Raw genomic sequence first — 19,183 nt, forward strand, 5'->3', positions numbered from 1 at the left:
GAGGCTGCAACTGTCTAAATCCCAATGAGTTAAATAAAGTTTCCCTTCAAGCCTTATTTTCAAATGGGCCTGCAGAGCATTGACCCTGCTGTTTTTTCTCTATTTTGTACCTCCAAGGTGCTTTAGAAGGGCGATACTTGAGTTGTTTTAACTTGCCACATTCTAGAGGTTTAACAAAAGAAGCCCTTCACTGCCCATGACTCGGCATCTAGCGGTTCCCAACGCTGCATTGCTCACAACTCCCCAAAAACACAGACCATCCTTCTTGTACGTTTCTCATCCTAGTGCAGAACCGCCAGTACTAGGAAACATGGAATGCTTCCAAGAGCTCAAGAACCACACTGAATAAGGCTACATGGATTCTGCTGCATGCTAACCTGTGGCACGATACAAGAGGAACGTTAGCTTGAGGGTAGTGGTCAAATTGGATCGCCAATTCACTGAAGATTTCCAACAATGAGCACCTACCAAAGAATGGCAACCTCCAAGTTTCTTTCATTCAAACTCACTTGCCATCACAAAGGAACTGTGCTATGAAGAAAACATGTGCAACTACAGTGCTTCTCAGGGAGAATTGAGCCTGCAAATTTCTAAATCCCAATGAGGAAAATAAAGTTTCCCTTCAAGCCTTATTTTCAAAAAGGCCCACAGAGCAATGACCCTGGTGTTTCTTTCTCTATTTTGTACCGCCAAGATGCTTTAGAAGGGAGATACTTGAGTTGTTTCAACTAGCCGCATTCTAGAGGTTTACCAAAAGAAGCCCTTCACTACCCATCACTCGGCATCTAGCTGTTCCAAATGGTGCATTGCTCACAAATCCCCGAACATATAGGCCGTCCTTCTTGTACGTTATTCATCCCAGTGCAGACTGCCCAGTACTAAGAGACCTGATATGCTTCCTAGAGCTCAAGTACCACACTGAATAAGGCTACATGGATTCAGCTGCATGCCGACCTTTGGCATGATACAAGAGGAACGTTAGCTTGAGGCTAGTAGTCAAACTGGTTCACCAATTCACTGAAGATTACGGAAGGATAAGCACCTACCAAAGAATGGCAACCTCCAAGTTTACTTCTTAGAAACTCACTTATCATCACAAAGGCAAGTGTGCTATGAAGAGAATATGTGCAACTACAGTGTTTCTCAGGGAGAATTGAGCCCACAACTCTCTAAATCCCAAAGTGGAAATTAAAGTTTCCCTTCAAGCCTTATATTCAAAAGACCCACAGAGCATTGACCCTGCTGTTTCTTTCTCTATTTTGTACCTCCAAAGTGCTTTAGAAGGGAGATAGTTGAGTTGTTTCAACTTACCAGATTCTAGAGGTTTAACAAAAGAAGCCCATCACCACCCATGACTCACCATCTATCTGTTCCCAACGGTGCATTGCTCACAACTCCCTGAACACACAGGCCGTCCTTCTTGTACGTTTCTCAACCTACTGCAGAGCCGCCAGTACCGAGAGACCTGGAATCCTTCCTAGAGCCAGGAACCACACTAAATAAGGCTACATGGATTCTGCTGCATGACAACCTGTGTCATGATAGAAGAGGAACGTTAGCTTGAGGTTAGTGGTCAAATGCTGTGGCCAAATCTCTGAACATTACCGAAGGATGAGCACCTACCGAAGAATGGCAACCTCTAAGTTTCTTTCTTTCAAACTCACTTGTCATCACAAAGGAATTGTGCTATGAAGAGAACATGTGCAACTATAGTGTTTCTCAGGGAGAATTGAGCCTGCTACTTTCTAAATCCCAATGAGGAAAATAAAATTTCCTTTCAAGCCTTATTTTCAAAAGAGACAACAGAGAATTGACCCTGATGTTTCTTTCTCTATTTAGTACTTCCAAGGTGCTTTAGAAGGGAGATAGTTGAGTTGTTTCAACTTACCAGATTCTAGAGGTTTAACAAAAGAAGCCCTTCACCCCCCATGACTCAGCATCTAGCTGTTCCCAACGGTGCATTGCTCACAACTCCCTGAACACACAGGCCGTCCTTCTTGTACGTTTCTCATCCCAGTGCAGACCGGCCACTACTAAGAGACCTGGAATGCTTTCTAGAGCTCAAGGACCACACTGAATAAGGCTACATGGATTCTGCTGCATGCCAACCTGTGACATGTTACAAGAGGAACATCAGCATTAGGGTAGTGGTCAAACGGGTTCGCCAATTGACTCAAGATTACCTAAGGACGAGCACCTACCAAAGAATGGCAACCTCCAAGTTTCTTTCCTAGAAACTCACTTGTCATCACAAAGGCAATTGTGCTATGAAGAGAACATGTGCAACTACAGTGTTTCTCAGGGAGAATTGAGCCTGCAAATCTTTAAATCCCAATGAGGAAAATAAAGTTTCCCTTCAATCCTTATATTCAAAAGGCCCATAGAACATTGACCCTGCTTTATCTATCTCTATTTTGTAACTCCATGGTGCTTTAGAAGGCAAATAATTGAGTTGTTTCAACTTGCCACATTTTAGAGGTTTACCAAAAGAAGCCCCTCACTGCCCATGACTCGGAACATAGGTCTTCCCAACGCTGCATTGCTCACAACTCCACAAACACACAGGGCGTCCTTCTTGTACGTTTCTCATCCCAGTGCAGACTGCCCAGTACTAAGAGACCTGATATGCTTCCTAGAGCTCAAGTACCACACTGAATAAGGCTACATGGATTCAGCTGCATGCCGACCTTTGGCATGATACAAGAGGAACGTTAGCTTGAGGCTAGTAGTCAAACTGGTTCACCAATTCACTGAAGATTACGGAAGGATAAGCACCTACCAAAGAATGGCAACCTCCAAGTTTACTTCTTAGAAACTCACTTATCATCACAAAGGCAAGTGTGCTATGAAGAGAATATGTGCAACTACAGTGTTTCTCAGGGAGAATTGAGCCCACAACTCTCTAAATCCCAAAGTGGAAATTAAAGTTTCCCTTCAAGCCTTATATTCAAAAGACCCACAGAGCATTGACCCTGCTGTTTCTTTCTCTATTTTGTACCTCCAAAGTGCTTTAGAAGGGAGATAGTTGAGTTGTTTCAACTTACCAGATTCTAGAGGTTTAACAAAAGAAGCCCATCACCACCCATGACTCACCATCTATCTGTTCCCAACGGTGCATTGCTCACAACTCCCTGAACACACAGGCCGTCCTTCTTGTACGTTTCTCAACCTACTGCAGAGCCGCCAGTACCGAGAGACCTGGAATCCTTCCTAGAGCCAGGAACCACACTAAATAAGGCTACATGGATTCTGCTGCATGACAACCTGTGTCATGATAGAAGAGGAACGTTAGCTTGAGGTTAGTGGTCAAATGCTGTGGCCAAATCTCTGAACATTACCGAAGGATGAGCACCTACCGAAGAATGGCAACCTCTAAGTTTCTTTCTTTCAAACTCACTTGTCATCACAAAGGAATTGTGCTATGAAGAGAACATGTGCAACTATAGTGTTTCTCAGGGAGAATTGAGCCTGCTACTTTCTAAATCCCAATGAGGAAAATAAAATTTCCTTTCAAGCCTTATTTTCAAAAGAGACAACAGAGAATTGACCCTGATGTTTCTTTCTCTATTTAGTACTTCCAAGGTGCTTTAGAAGGGAGATAGTTGAGTTGTTTCAACTTACCAGATTCTAGAGGTTTAACAAAAGAAGCCCTTCATCCCCCATGACTCAGCATCTAGCTGTTCCCAACGGTGCATTGCTCACAACTCCCTGAACACACAGGCCGTCCTTCTTGTACGTTTCTCATCCCAGTGCAGACCGGCCACTACTAAGAGACCTGGAATGCTTTCTAGAGCTCAAGGACCACACTGAATAAGGCTACATGGATTCTGCTGCATGCCAACCTGTGACATGTTACAAGAGGAACATTAGCATTAGGGTAGTGGTCAAACGGGTTCGCCAATTGACTCAAGATTACCTAAGGACGAGCACCTACCAAAGAATGGCAACCTCCAAGTTTCTTTCCTAGAAACTCACTTGTCATCACAAAGGCAATTGTGCTATGAAGAGAACATGTGCAACTACAGTGTTTCTCAGGGAGAATTGAGCCTGCAAATCTTTAAATCCCAATGAGGAAAATAAAGTTTCCCTTCAATCCTTATATTCAAAAGGCCCATAGAACATTGACCCTGCTTTATCTATCTCTATTTTGTAACTCCATGGTGCTTTAGAAGGCAAATAATTGAGTTGTTTCAACTTGCCACATTTTAGAGGTTTACCAAAAGAAGCCCCTCACTGCCCATGACTCGGAACATAGGTCTTCCCAACGCTGCATTGCTCACAACTCCACAAACACACAGGGCGTCCTTCTTGTACGTTTCTCATCCCAGTGCAGACTGCCCAGTACTAAGAGACCTGATATGCTTCCTAGAGCTCAAGTACCACACTGAATAAGGCTACATGGATTCAGCTGCATGCCGACCTTTGGCATGATACAAGAGGAACGTTAGCTTGAGGCTAGTAGTCAAACTGGTTCACCAATTCACTGAAGATTACGGAAGGATAAGCACCTACCAAAGAATGGCAACCTCCAAGTTTACTTCTTAGAAACTCACTTATCATCACAAAGGCAAGTGTGCTATGAAGAGAATATGTGCAACTACAGTGTTTCTCAGGGAGAATTGAGCCCACAACTCTCTAAATCCCAAAGTGGAAATTAAAGTTTCCCTTCAAGCCTTATATTCAAAAGACCCACAGAGCATTGACCCTGCTGTTTCTTTCTCTATTTTGTACCTCCAAAGTGCTTTAGAAGGGAGATAGTTGAGTTGTTTCAACTTACCAGATTCTAGAGGTTTAACAAAAGAAGCCCATCACCACCCATGACTCACCATCTATCTGTTCCCAACGGTGCATTGCTCACAACTCCCTGAACACACAGGCCGTCCTTCTTGTACGTTTCTCAACCTACTGCAGAGCCGCCAGTACCGAGAGACCTGGAATCCTTCCTAGAGCCAGGAACCACACTAAATAAGGCTACATGGATTCTGCTGCATGACAACCTGTGTCATGATAGAAGAGGAACGTTAGCTTGAGGTTAGTGGTCAAATGCTGTGGCCAAATCTCTGAACATTACCGAAGGATGAGCACCTACCGAAGAATGGCAACCTCTAAGTTTCTTTCTTTCAAACTCACTTGTCATCACAAAGGAATTGTGCTATGAAGAGAACATGTGCAACTATAGTGTTTCTCAGGGAGAATTGAGCCTGCTACTTTCTAAATCCCAATGAGGAAAATAAAATTTCCTTTCAAGCCTTATTTTCAAAAGAGACAACAGAGAATTGACCCTGATGTTTCTTTCTCTATTTAGTACTTCCAAGGTGCTTTAGAAGGGAGATAGTTGAGTTGTTTCAACTTACCAGATTCTAGAGGTTTAACAAAAGAAGCCCTTCACCCCCCATGACTCAGCATCTAGCTGTTCCCAACGGTGCATTGCTCACAACTCCCTGAACACACAGGCCGTCCTTCTTGTACGTTTCTCATCCCAGTGCAGACCGGCCACTACTAAGAGACCTGGAATGCTTTCTAGAGCTCAAGGACCACACTGAATAAGGCTACATGGATTCTGCTGCATGCCAACCTGTGACATGTTACAAGAGGAACATTAGCATTAGGGTAGTGGTCAAACGGGTTCGCCAATTGACTCAAGATTACCTAAGGACGAGCACCTACCAAAGAATGGCAACCTCCAAGTTTCTTTCCTAGAAACTCACTTGTCATCACAAAGGCAATTGTGCTATGAAGAGAACATGTGCAACTACAGTGTTTCTCAGGGAGAATTGAGCCTGCAAATCTTTAAATCCCAATGAGGAAAATAAAGTTTCCCTTCAATCCTTATATTCAAAAGGCCCATAGAACATTGACCCTGCTTTATCTATCTCTATTTTGTAACTCCATGGTGCTTTAGAAGGCAAATAATTGAGTTGTTTCAACTTGCCACATTCTAGAGGTTTACCAAAAGAAGCCCCTCACTGCCCATGACTCGGAACATAGGTCTTCCCAACGCTGCATTGCTCACAACTCCACAAACACACAGGGCGTCCTTCTTGTACGTTTCTCATCCTAGTGCAGACCGGCCAGTACTAAGAGACCTGGAATTCTTTCTAGAGCTCAAGGATCACACTGAATAAGGCTACATGGATTCAGCTGCATGCCAACCTGTGGCATGATTCAAGAGGAACGTTAGCTTGAGGCTAGTGGTGAAACGGGTTCGCCAATTCACTCAACATTACCGAAGGATAAGCACCTACCAAAGAATGGCAACCTCCAAGTTTCCTTCCTACAAACTCACTTGTCATAACAAAGGAATTGGGCTATGAAGAGAACATGTGCAACTACAGTGTTTCTCAGGAGAATTGAGCCCACATCTCTCTAAATCCCAAGAAGGTAAATAAAGTTTCCGTTCAATCCGTATTTTCAAAAGAGAAAACAGAGCATTGACCCTGCTGTTTCTTTCTCTATTTTGTACCTCCAAGGTGCTTTAGAAGGGAGATAGTTGAGTTGTTTCAACTTGCCACATTCTACAGGTTTAACAAAAGAAGCCCTTCACTGCCCGTGACTCGGAACCTAGCTCTTCCCAACGTTGCATTGCTCACAACTCCCCACACGGATGGTCCTTCTTGTACGTTTCTCATCCTAGTGCAGACCCGCCTTTACTAAGAGACCTGGAATAACTCCTAAAGCTCAATAACCACACTGAATAAGGCTACATGGATTCAGCTGCATGCCAACCTGTGACATGATACAGGAGGAACTTTAGCTTGAGGGTAGTGGTCAAACGGCTTCGCCAATTCACTGAAGATTACTGAAGGATGGGCACCTACAAAAGAATGGCAACCTCCAAGTTTCTTTCCTAGAAACTCAATTATCATCACAAAGGCAATTGTGCTATGAAGAGTACACATGCGACTACAGTGTTTCTCAGGGAGGACTGAGCCCACAACTCTCTAAATCCCAATGTGGAAAATAAAGTTTCCCTTCAACCTTATATTCAAAAGGGCCCACAAAGCATTGACCCCGCAGTTTCTTCTATATTTTGTACCTCCAAGGTGCTTTAGAAGGGAGATGCTTGACTTGTTTCAACTTGCAACATTCTAGAGGTTTAACAAAAGAAGCCTTCATGCCCCATGACTCGGCATCTAGCTGTTCCCAACGGTACATTGCTCACAACTCCCCGAACACACAGGCTGTCCTTCCTTTACCTTTCTCATCCTAGTGCACACCGGCCAGTACTAAGAGACATGGAATGCTTCCTAGAACACATGAACCACACTGAATAAGGCTACCTGGATTCTGCTGCATGCCAACCTGTGGCATGATAGAAGAAGAACCTTAGCATGAGGCTAGAGGTCAAATGTGTTCGCCAATTCACTGAAGAATACCGAAGAATGACCACCTACCAAAGAATGGCAACCTCCAAGTTTCTTTCCAGAAAATCACTTGTCATCACGAAGGCAAATATGCTCTGAAGAGAACATGTGCAACTACAGTGTTTCTCAGGGAGAATTGAGCCCACAACTCTCTAAATCCCAATGAAGAAAATAAAGTTTCCCTTCAACCTTATATTCAAAAGGGCCCACAGAGCTTTGACCTCGCAGATTCTTTATCTATTTTGTACCTCCAAGGTGCTTTAGAAGGGAGATACTTGAGTTGTTTCAACTTACCAGATTGCAGAGATTTAACAAAAGAAGCCCTTCACCTCCCATCACTCAGCAACTAGCTGTTCCCAACGGTGCATTGCTCACAACTCCCCGAACAAAGAAGCCGTTCTTCCTGTACGTTTCTCAATTTAGTGCAGGCCCGCCAGTACTAAGAGACCTGGAATGCTTCCTAGAGCCAGGAACCACACTAAATAAGGCTACATGGATTCTGCTGCATGACAACCTGTGTCATGATAGAAGAGGAACGTAAGCTTTTGGCTAGCGGTCAAATGTGGTCGCCAATTCACTGAAGATTACCGAACAATGAGCACCTACCAAAGAATGGCAACCTCCAAGTTTCTTTCCTACAAACTCACTTGTCCTCACAAGGGAATTGTGCTGTGAAGAGAACATGTGCAACTACAGTGTTTCTAAGGGAGAATTGAGCCCGCAACACTCTAACTCCCAATGTGGAAAATAAAGATTCCCTTCAAGCCTTATATACAAAAGGGCACACAGAGCATTAGCCGTGCAGTTTCCTTCTCTATTTTGTAGCTCCAAGGTGCTTCAGTAGGGAGATAGTTGAGTTGTTTCAACTTGCCACATTCTAGAGGTTTACGACAAGAAGCTCTTCACTACCCACGAATCGACATCTGGCTGTTCCCAATGGTGCATCAGTCACAACATCCCGAACACACATGCTGTCCTTCTTGTACGTTTCTCATCCAAGTCATACCGGGCAGTACTAAAATACCTGGAATGCTTCCTAGAACACAGGAACCACACTGAATCAGGCTACATGGATTCTGCTGCCTGACATCCTGTGTCATGATAGAAGAGGAACGTTAGCTTCAGATTAGTTGTCAAATGCTGTCGCCAAATCTCTGAAGATTACCGAAGGATGAGCACCTACCAAAGAATGGCAACCTCCAAGTTTCTTTCCTAGAAACCCACTTGTCATCACAAGGGAATTGTGTTATGAAGAGAACATGTGCAACTACAGAGTTTCTCAGGGAGAATTGAGCCTGCAACCCTCTAAATCCCAATGAGTTAAATAAAATTTCCCTTCAAGCCTTATTTTCAAAAGGGCATGCCGAGCATTGACCCTGCTGTTTCTTTCTCTATTTTGTACCTCCAAGGTGCTTTAGAAGGGAGATAATAGAGTTTTTTCAACTTGCCACATTCTAGAGTTTTAACAAAGAAGCCCTTCACTACCCATGACTCGGTATCTAGCTGTTCCCAACGCTGCATTGCTCACAAATCCCCAAACACACGGACGGTCCTTCTTGTACGTTTCTCATCCTAGTGCAGACCCAGCCTTTACTAAGAGACCTGAAATGCTTCATAGAGCTCAAGAACCACACTGAATACGGCTACATGGTTCTGCTGCATGCCAACCTGTGGCATGATACAAGAGGAACGTTAGCTTGAGGCTAGTGGTCAAATGGGTTCGCCAATTCACTGAAGATTACCGAAGAATGAGCACCTACAAAAGAATGGCAATCTCCAAGTTTATTTCCTAGAAACTCACTTGTCATCACAAAGGCAATTGTGCTATGAAGAGAACATGTGCAACTACAGTGTTTCTCAGGGAGAGCTGAGCCCGCAACACTCTAAACCAGAAAGAGGAAAATAAAGTTCCCCTTCAAGCCTTATATTCAAAAGGGCCCACAGAGCATTGACCCTGCAGTTTCTTTCCCTATTTTGTACCTCCAATGTTGTTTAGGATGGAGATACTTGAGTTGTTTCAACTTACCACTTTCTACAGGTTTAACAAAAGAAGCCCTTCACCTCCCATTACTCAGCATCTAGCTCTTCCCAACGGTGCATTGCTCACAAGTCCCCGAACACACAGGCCATCCTTCTTGTACGTTTCTCATCCTAGTGCAGACCCAGCCTTTACTAAGAGACCTGGAATGCTTCCTAGAGCCAAGAACCACACTGAATCAGCCTACATGGATTCTGCTGCATGCCAACTTGTGGCATGAGAGAAGAGGAACGTTAGCTTGAGGCTACTGATCAAACGGGTTTGCAAATTCACTCAAGATTACCGAAGGATTAGCACCTACTAAAGAATGGCAACCTCCAAGTTTCTTTCCTAGAAACTCACTTGTCATCACAAAGGCAATTGTGCTATGAAGAGAACACGTGTAACTTCACGGTTTCTCAGGGAGAATTGAGCCCTCAACTCTATAAATCCCAATGTGGAAAATAAAGTTTCCGTTCAAGCCTCTATTTTCAAAAGGGCCCACAGAGCATTGACCCTGCAGGTTCTTTCCCTAATGTGTACCTCCAAGGTTACTTAGAAAGGAGATACTTGAGTTGTTTCAACTTGCCACATTCTAGAGGTTTAACAAAGGAAACTCTTCACCTCCCATGACTAGGCATCTAGCTCTTCCCAACGGTGCGTTGCTCACAATTCCCCGAACACAGAGGCCGTCCTTCTTGTACGTTTCTCACCCTAGTGAAGACCCGCCAGTCCTAAGAGACCTGGAATGCTTCCTAAAGCTCAAGAACCACACTGAATAAGGATACATGGATTCTGCGGCATGACAACCTATGTCACGATAGAAGAGGAACTTTAGCTTGAGGTTAGTGGTCAAATGCTGTTGCCAAATCTCTGAAGATTACGGAAGGATGATCACCTACTAAAGAATGGCAACCTCCAAGTTTCTTTCGTAGAAACATATTGTCATTACAAGGGAATTGTGCTGTGAAAGGAACATGTGCAACTACAGTGTTTCTCAGGGAGAATTGAGCCTGCAACTCTCTAAATCCCAATGAGTTAAATAAAGTTTCCCTTCAAGCCTTTTTTTTACAAGGGCCTGCAGAGCATTGACCCTGCTGTTTCTCTCTCTATTTGGTACCTCCAAGGTGCTTTAGAAGGGAGATACCTGAGTTGTTTCAACTTGCCACATTCTACAGGTTTAAGAAAAGAAGCCCTTCACCTTCCTTGAGTCAGCATCTAGCTGTTCCCAACGGTGTATTTCTCGCAACTCTCCAAACACACAGGCCGTCCTTCTTGTGCGTTTCTCGTTCTAGTGCAGAACCGCCGGTACTAAGATATCTGGAATGCTTCCTAGAGCCAAGTACCACACTGAATAAGGCTACATGGGTTCTGCTGCATGACAACTTGTGTCATGATACAAGAGGAACTTTAGATTGAGGTTAGTGTTCAAATGCTATAGCCAAATCTCTGAAGATTACCAAAGGATTAGCACCTACCAAAGAATCGGAACATCCAAGTTTCTTTCCTAGAAACCCACTTGTCATCAAAAGGGAATTGTGCTATGAAGAGAACATGTGCAACTACAGTGTTTCTCAGGGAGAATTGAGGCTGCAACTGTCTAAATCCCAATGAGTTAAATAAAGTTTCCCTTCAAGCCTTATTTTCAAATGGGCCTGCAGAGCATTGACCCTGCTGTTTTTTCTCTATTTTGTACCTCCAAGGTGCTTTAGAAGGGCGATACTTGAGTTGTTTTAACTTGCCACATTCTAGAGGTTTAACAAAAGAAGCCCTTCACTGCCCATGACTCGGCATCTAGCGGTTCCCAACGCTGCATTGCTCACAACTCCCCAAAAACACAGACCATCCTTCTTGTACGTTTCTCATCCTAGTGCAGAACCGCCAGTACTAGGAAACATGGAATGCTTCCAAGAGCTCAAGAACCACACTGAATAAGGCTACATGGATTCTGCTGCATGCTAACCTGTGGCACGATACAAGAGGAACGTTAGCTTGAGGGTAGTGGTCAAATTGGATCGCCAATTCACTGAAGATTTCCAACAATGAGCACCTACCAAAGAATGGCAACCTCCAAGTTTCTTTCATTCAAACTCACTTGCCATCACAAAGGAACTGTGCTATGAAGAAAACATGTGCAACTACAGTGCTTCTCAGGGAGAATTGAGCCTGCAAATTTCTAAATCCCAATGAGGAAAATAAAGTTTCCCTTCAAGCCTTATTTTCAAAAAGGCCCACAGAGCAATGACCCTGGTGTTTCTTTCTCTATTTTGTACCGCCAAGATGCTTTAGAAGGGAGATACTTGAGTTGTTTCAACTAGCCGCATTCTAGAGGTTTACCAAAAGAAGCCCTTCACTACCCATCACTCGGCATCTAGCTGTTCCAAATGGTGCATTGCTCACAAATCCCCGAACATATAGGCCGTCCTTCTTGTACGTTATTCATCCCAGTGCAGACTGCCCAGTACTAAGAGACCTGATATGCTTCCTAGAGCTCAAGTACCACACTGAATAAGGCTACATGGATTCAGCTGCATGCCGACCTTTGGCATGATACAAGAGGAACGTTAGCTTGAGGCTAGTAGTCAAACTGGTTCACCAATTCACTGAAGATTACGGAAGGATAAGCACCTACCAAAGAATGGCAACCTCCAAGTTTACTCCTTAGAAACTCACTTATCATCACAAAGGCAAGTGTGCTATGAAGAGAATATGTGCAACTACAGTGTTTCTCAGGGAGAATTGAGCCCACAACTCTCTAAATCCCAAAGTGGAAATTAAAGTTTCCCTTCAAGCCTTATATTCAAAAGACCCACAGAGCATTGACCCTGCTGTTTCTTTCTCTATTTTGTACCTCCAAAGTGCTTTACAAGGGAGATAGTTGAGTTGTTTCAACTTACCAGATTCTAGAGGTTTAACAAAAGAAGCCCATCACCTCCCATGACTCACCATCTAGCTGTTCCCAACGGTGCATTGCTCACAACTCCCTGAACACACAGGCCGTCCTTCTTGTACGTTTCTCAACCTACTGCAGAGCCGCCAGTACCGAGAGACCTGGAATCCTTCCTAGAGCCAGGAACCACACTAAATAAGGCTACATGGATTCTGCTGCATGACAACCTGTGTCATGATAGAAGAGGAACGTTAGCTTGAGGTTAGTGGTCAAATGCTGTGGCCAAATCTCTGAACATTACCGAAGGATGAGCACCTACCGAAGAATGGCAACCTCTAAGTTTCTTTCTTTCAAACTCACTTGTCATCACAAAGGAATTGTGCTATGAAGAGAACATGTGCAACTATAGTGTTTCTCAGGGAGAATTGAGCCTGCTACTTTCTAAATCCCAATGAGGAAAATAAAATTTCCTTTCAAGCCTTATTTTCAAAAGAGACAACAGAGAATTGACCCTGATGTTTCTTTCTCTATTTAGTACTTCCAAGGTGCTTTAGAAGGGAGATAGTTGAGTTGTTTCAACTTACCAGATTCTAGAGGTTTAACAAAAGAAGCCCTTCACCCCCCATGACTCAGCATCTAGCTGTTCCCAACGGTGCATTGCTCACAACTCCCTGAACACACAGGCCGTCCTTCTTGTACGTTTCTCATCCCAGTGCAGACCGGCCACTACTAAGAGACCTGGAATGCTTTCTAGAGCTCAAGGACCACACTGAATAAGGCTACATGGATTCTGCTGCATGCCAACCTGTGATATGTTACAAGAGGAACATTAGCATTAGGGTAGTGTTCAAACGGGTTCGCCAATTGACTCAAGATTACCTAAGGACGAGCACCTACCAAAGAATGGCAACCTCCAAGTTTCTTTCCTAGAAACTCACTTGTCATCACAAATGCAATTGTGCTATGAAGAGAACATGTGCAACTACAGTGTTTCTCAGGGAGAATTGAGCCTGCAAATCTCTAAATCCCAATGAGGAAAATAAAGTTTCCCTTCAATCCTTATATTCAAAAGGCCCATAGAACATTGACCCTGCTTTATCTATCTCTATTTTGTAACTCCATGGTGCTTTAGAAGGCAAATAATTGAGTTGTTTCAACTTGCCACATTCTAGAGGTTTACCAAAAGAAGCCCCTCACTGCCCATGACTCGGAACATAGGTCTTCCCAACGCTGCATTGCTCACAACTCCACAAACACACAGGGCGTCCTTCTTGTACGTTTCTCATCCTAGTGCAGACCGGCCAGTACTAAGAGACCTGGAATTCTTTCTAGAGCTCAAGGATCACACTGAATAAGGCTACATGGATTCAGCTGCATGCCAACCTGTGGCATGATTCAAGAGGAACGTTAGCTTGAGGCTAGTGGTGAAACGGGTTCGCCAATTCACTCAACATTACCGAAGGATAAGCACCTACCAAAGAATGGCAACCTCCAAGTTTCCTTCCTACAAACTCACTTGTCATAACAAAGGAATTGGGCTATGAAGAGAACATGTGCAACTACAGTGTTTCTCAGGAGAATTGAGCCCACATCTCTCTAAATCCCAAGAAGGTAAATAAAGTTTCCGTTCAATCCGTATTTTCAAAAGAGAAAACAGAGCATTGACCCTGCTGTTTCTTTCTCTATTTTGTACCTCCAAGGTGCTTTAGAAGGGAGATAGTTGAGTTGTTTCAACTTGCCACATTCTACAGGTTTAACAAAAGAAGCCCTTCACTGCCCGTGACTCAGAACCTAGCTCTTCCCAACGTTGCATTGCTCACAACTCCCCACACGGATGGTCCTTCTTGTACGTTTCTCATCCTAGTGCAGACCCGCCTTTACTAAGAGACCTGGAATAACTCCTAAAGCTCAATAACCACACTGAATAAGGCTACATGGATTCAGCTGCATGCCAACCTGTGACATGATACAGGAGGAACTTTAGCTTGAGGGTAGTGGTCAAACGGCTTCGCCAATTCACTGAAGATTACTGAAGGATGGGCACCTACAAAAGAATGGCAACCTCCAAGTTTCTTTCCTAGAAACTCAATTATCATCACAAAGGCAATTGTGCTATGAAGAGTACACATGCGACTACAGTGTTTCTCAGGGAGGACTGAGCCCACAACTCTCTAAATCCCAATGTGGAAAATAAAGTTTCCCTTCAACCTTATATTCAAAAGGGCCCACAAAGCATTGACCCCGCAGTTTCTTCTATATTTTGTACCTCCAAGGTGCTTTAGAAGGGAGATGCTTGACTTGTTTCAACTTGCAACATTCTAGAGGTTTAACAAAAGAAGCCTTCATGCCCCATGACTCGGCATCTAGCTGTTCCCAACGGTACATTGCTCACAACTCCCCGAACACACAGGCTGTCCTTCCTTTACCTTTCTCATCCTAGTGCACACCGGCCAGTACTAAGAGACATGGAATGCTTCCTAGAACACATGAACCACACTGAATAAGGCTACCTGGATTCTGCTGCATGCCAACCTGTGGCATGATAGAAGAAGAACCTTAGCATGAGGCTAGAGGTCAAATGTGTTCGCCAATTCACTGAAGAATACCGAAGAATGACCACCTACCAAAGAATGGCAACCTCCAAGTTTCTTTCCAGAAAATCACTTGTCATCACGAAGGCAAATATGCTCTGAAGAGAACATGTGCAACTACAGTGTTTCTCAGGGAGAATTGAGCCCACAACTCTCTAAATCCCAATGAAGAAAATAAAGTTTCCCTTCAACCTTATATTCAAAAGGGCCCACAGAGCTTTGACCTCGCAGATTCTTTATCTATTTTGTACCTCCAAGGTGCTTTAGAAGGGAGATACTTGAGTTGTTTCAACTTACCAGCTTGCAGAGATTTAACAAAAGAAGCCCTTCACCTCCCATCACTCAGCACCTAGCTGTTCCCAACGGTGCATTGCTCACAACTCCCCGAACAAAGAAGCCGTCCTTCCTGTACGTTTCTCAATTTAGTGCAGGCCCGCCAGTACTAAGAGACCTGGAATGCTTCCTAGAGCCAGGAACCACACTAAATAAGGCTACATGGATTCTGCTGCATGACAACCTGTGTCATGATAGAAGAGGAACGTAAGCTTTTGGCTAGCGGTCAAATGTGGTCGCCAATTCACTGAAGATTACCGAACAATGAGCACCTACCAAAGAATGGCAACCTCCAAGTTTCTTTCCTACAAACTCACTTGTCCTCACAAGGGAATTGTGTTGTGAAGAGAACATGTGCAACTACAGTGTTTCTAAGGGAGAATTGAGCCCGCAACACTCTAACTCCCAATGTGGAAAATAAAGATTCCCTTCAAGCCTTATATACAAAAGGGCACACAGAGCATTAGCCGTGCAGTTTCCTTCTCTATTTTGTAGCTCCAAGGTGCTTCAGTAGGGAGATAGTTGAGTTGTTTCAACTTGCCACATTCTAGAGGTTTACGACAAGAAGCTCTTCACTACCCACGAATCGGCATCTGGCTGTTCCCAATGGTGCATCAGTCACAACATCCCGAACACACATGCTGTCCTTCTTGTACGTTTCTCATCCAAGTCATACCGGGCAGTACTAAAATACCTGGAATGCTTCCTAGAACACAGGAACCACACTGAATCAGGCTACATGGATTCTGCTGCATGACATCCTGTGTCATGATAGAAGAGGAACGTTAGCTTCAGATTAGTTGTCAAATGCTGTCGCCAAATCTCTGAAGATTACCGAAGGATGAGCACCTACCAAAGAATGGCAACCTCCAAGTTTCTTTCCTGAAACCTACTTGTCATCACAAGGGAATTGTGTTATGAAGAGAACATGTGCAACTACAGAGTTTCTCAGGGAGAATTGAGCCTGCAACCCTCTAAATCCCAATGAGTTAAATAAAATTTCCCTTCAAGCCTTATTTTCAAAAGGGCATGCCGAGCATTGACCCTGCTGTTTCTTTCTCTATTTTGTACCTCCAAGGTGCTTTAGAAGGGAGATAATAGAGTTTTTTCAACTTGCCACATTCTAGAGTTTTAACAAAGAAGCCCTTCACTACCCATGACTCGGTATCTAGCTGTTCCCAACGCTGCATTGCTCACAAATCCCCAAACACACGGACGGTCCTTCTTGTACGTTTCTCATCCTAGTGCAGACCCAGCCTTTACTAAGAGACCTGAAATGCTTCATAGAGCTCAAGAACCACACTGAATAAGGCTACATGGTTCTGCTGCATGCCAACCTGTGGCATGATACAAGAGGAACGTTAGCTTGAGGCTAGTGGTCAAATGGGTTCGCCAATTCACTGAAGATTACCGAAGAATGAGCACCTACAAAAGAATGGCAATCTCCAAGTTTCTTTCCTAGAAACTCACTTGTCATCACAAAGGCAATTGTGCTATGAAGAGAACATGTGCAACTACAGTGTTTCTCAGGGAGAGCTGAGCCCGCAACACTCTAAACCAGAAAGAGGAAAATAAAGTTCCCCTTCAAGCCTTATATTCAAAAGGGCCCACAGAGCATTGACCCTGCAGTTTCTTTCCCTACTTTGTACCTCCAATGTTGTTTAGGATGGAGATACTTGAGTTGTTTCAACTTACCACTTTCTACAGGTTTAACAAAAGAAGCCCTTCACCTCCCATTACTCAGCATCTAGCTCTTCCCAACGGTGCATTGCTCACAAGTCCCCGAACACACAGGCCATCCTTCTTGTACGTTTCTCATCCTAGTGCAGACCCAGCCTTTACTAAGAGACCTGGAATGCTTCCTAGAGCCAAGAACCACACTGAATCAGGCTACATGGATTCTGCTGCATGCCAACTTGTGGCATGAGAGAAGAGGAACGTTAGCTTGAGGCTACTGATCAAACGGGTTCGCAAATTCACTCAAGATTACCGAAGGATTAGCACCTACTAAAGAATGGCAACCTCCAAGTTTCTTTCCTAGAAACTCACTTGTCATCACAAAGGCAATTGTGCTATGAAGAGAACACGTGTAACTTCACAGTTTCTCAGGGAGAATTGAGCCCTCAACTCTATAAATCCCAATGTGGAAAATAAAGTTTCCGTTCAAGCCTCTATTTTCAAAAGGGCCCACAGAGCATTGACCCTGCAGGTTCTTTCCCTAATGTGTACCTCCAAGGTTACTTAGAAAGGAGATACTTGAGTTGTTTCAACTTGCCACATTCTAGAGGTTTAACAAAGGAAACTCTTCACCTCCCATGACTAAGCATCTAGCTCTTCCCAACGGTGCGTTGCTCACAATTCCCCGAACACAGAGGCCGTCCTTCTTGTACGTTTCTCACCCTAGTGAAGACCCGCCAGTCCTAAGAGACCTGGAATGCTTCCTAAAGCTCAAGAACCACACTGAATAAGGATACATGGATTCTGCGGCATGACAACCTATGTCACGATAGAAGAGGAACTTTAGCTTGAGGTTAGTGGTCAAATGCTGTTGCCAAATCTCTGAAGATTACGGAAGGATGATCACCTACTAAAGAATGGCAACCTCCAAGTTTCTTTCGTAGAAACATATTGTCATTACAAGGGAATTGTGCTGTGAAAGGAACATGTGCAACTACAGTGTTTCTCAGGGAGAATTGAGCCTGCAACTCTCTAAATCCCAATGAGTTAAATAAAGTTTCCCTTCAAGCCTTTTTTTTACAAGGGCCTGCAGAGCATTGACCCTGCTGTTTCTCTCTCTATTTGGTACCTCCAAGGTGCTTTAGAAGGGAGATACCTGAGTTGTTTCAACTTGCCACATTCTACAGGTTTAAGAAAAGAAGCCCTTCACCTTCCTTGAGTCAGCATCTAGCTGTTCCCAACGGTGTATTTCTCGCAACTCTCCAAACACACAGGCCGTCCTTCTTGTGCGTTTCTCGTTCTAGTGCAGAACCGCCGGTACTAAGATATCTGGAATGCTTCCTAGAGCCAAGTACCACACTGAATAAGGCTACATGGGTTCTGCTGCATGACAACTTGTGTCATGATACAAGAGGAACTTTAGATTGAGGTTAGTGTTCAAATGCTATAGCCAAATCTCTGAAGATTACCAAAGGATTAGCACCTACCAAAGAATCGGAACATCCAAGTTTCTTTCCTAGAAACCCACTTGTCATCAAAAGGGAATTGTGCTATGAAGAGAACATGTGCAACTACAGTGTTTCTCAGGGAGAATTGAGGCTGCAACTGTCTAAATCCCAATGAGTTAAATAAAGTTTCCCTTCAAGCCTTATTTTCAAATGGGCCTGCAGAGCATTGACCCTGCTGTTTTTTCTCTATTTTGTACCTCCAAGGTGCTTTAGAAGGGCGATACTTGAGTTGTTTTAACTTGCCACATTCTAGAGGTTTAACAAAAGAAGCCCTTCACTGCCCATGACTCGGCATCTAGCGGTTCCCAACGCTGCATTGCTCACAACTCCCCAAAAACACAGACCATCCTTCTTGTACGTTTCTCATCCTAGTGCAGAACCGCCAGTACTAGGAAACATGGAATGCTTCCAAGAGCTCAAGAACCACACTGAATAAGGCTACATGGATTCTGCTGCATGCTAACCTGTGGCACGATACAAGAGGAACGTTAGCTTGAGGGTAGTGGTCAAATTGGATCGCCAATTCACTGAAGATTTCCAACAATGAGCACCTACCAAAGAATGGCAACCTCCAAGTTTCTTTCATTCAAACTCACTTGCCATCACAAAGGAACTGTGCTATGAAGAAAACATGTGCAACTACAGTGCTTCTCAGGGAGAATTGAGCCTGCAAATTTCTAAATCCCAATGAGGAAAATAAAGTTTCCCTTCAAGCCTTATTTTCAAAAAGGCCCACAGAGCAATGACCCTGGTGTTTCTTTCTCTATTTTGTACCGCCAAGATGCTTTAGAAGGGAGATACTT

The sequence above is a fragment of the Eubalaena glacialis genome, chromosome 7 (genome assembly GCF_028564815.1).
Source record: "Eubalaena glacialis isolate mEubGla1 chromosome 7, mEubGla1.1.hap2.+ XY, whole genome shotgun sequence".
In the NCBI taxonomy this organism is placed as follows: Eukaryota; Metazoa; Chordata; class Mammalia; order Artiodactyla; family Balaenidae; genus Eubalaena; species Eubalaena glacialis.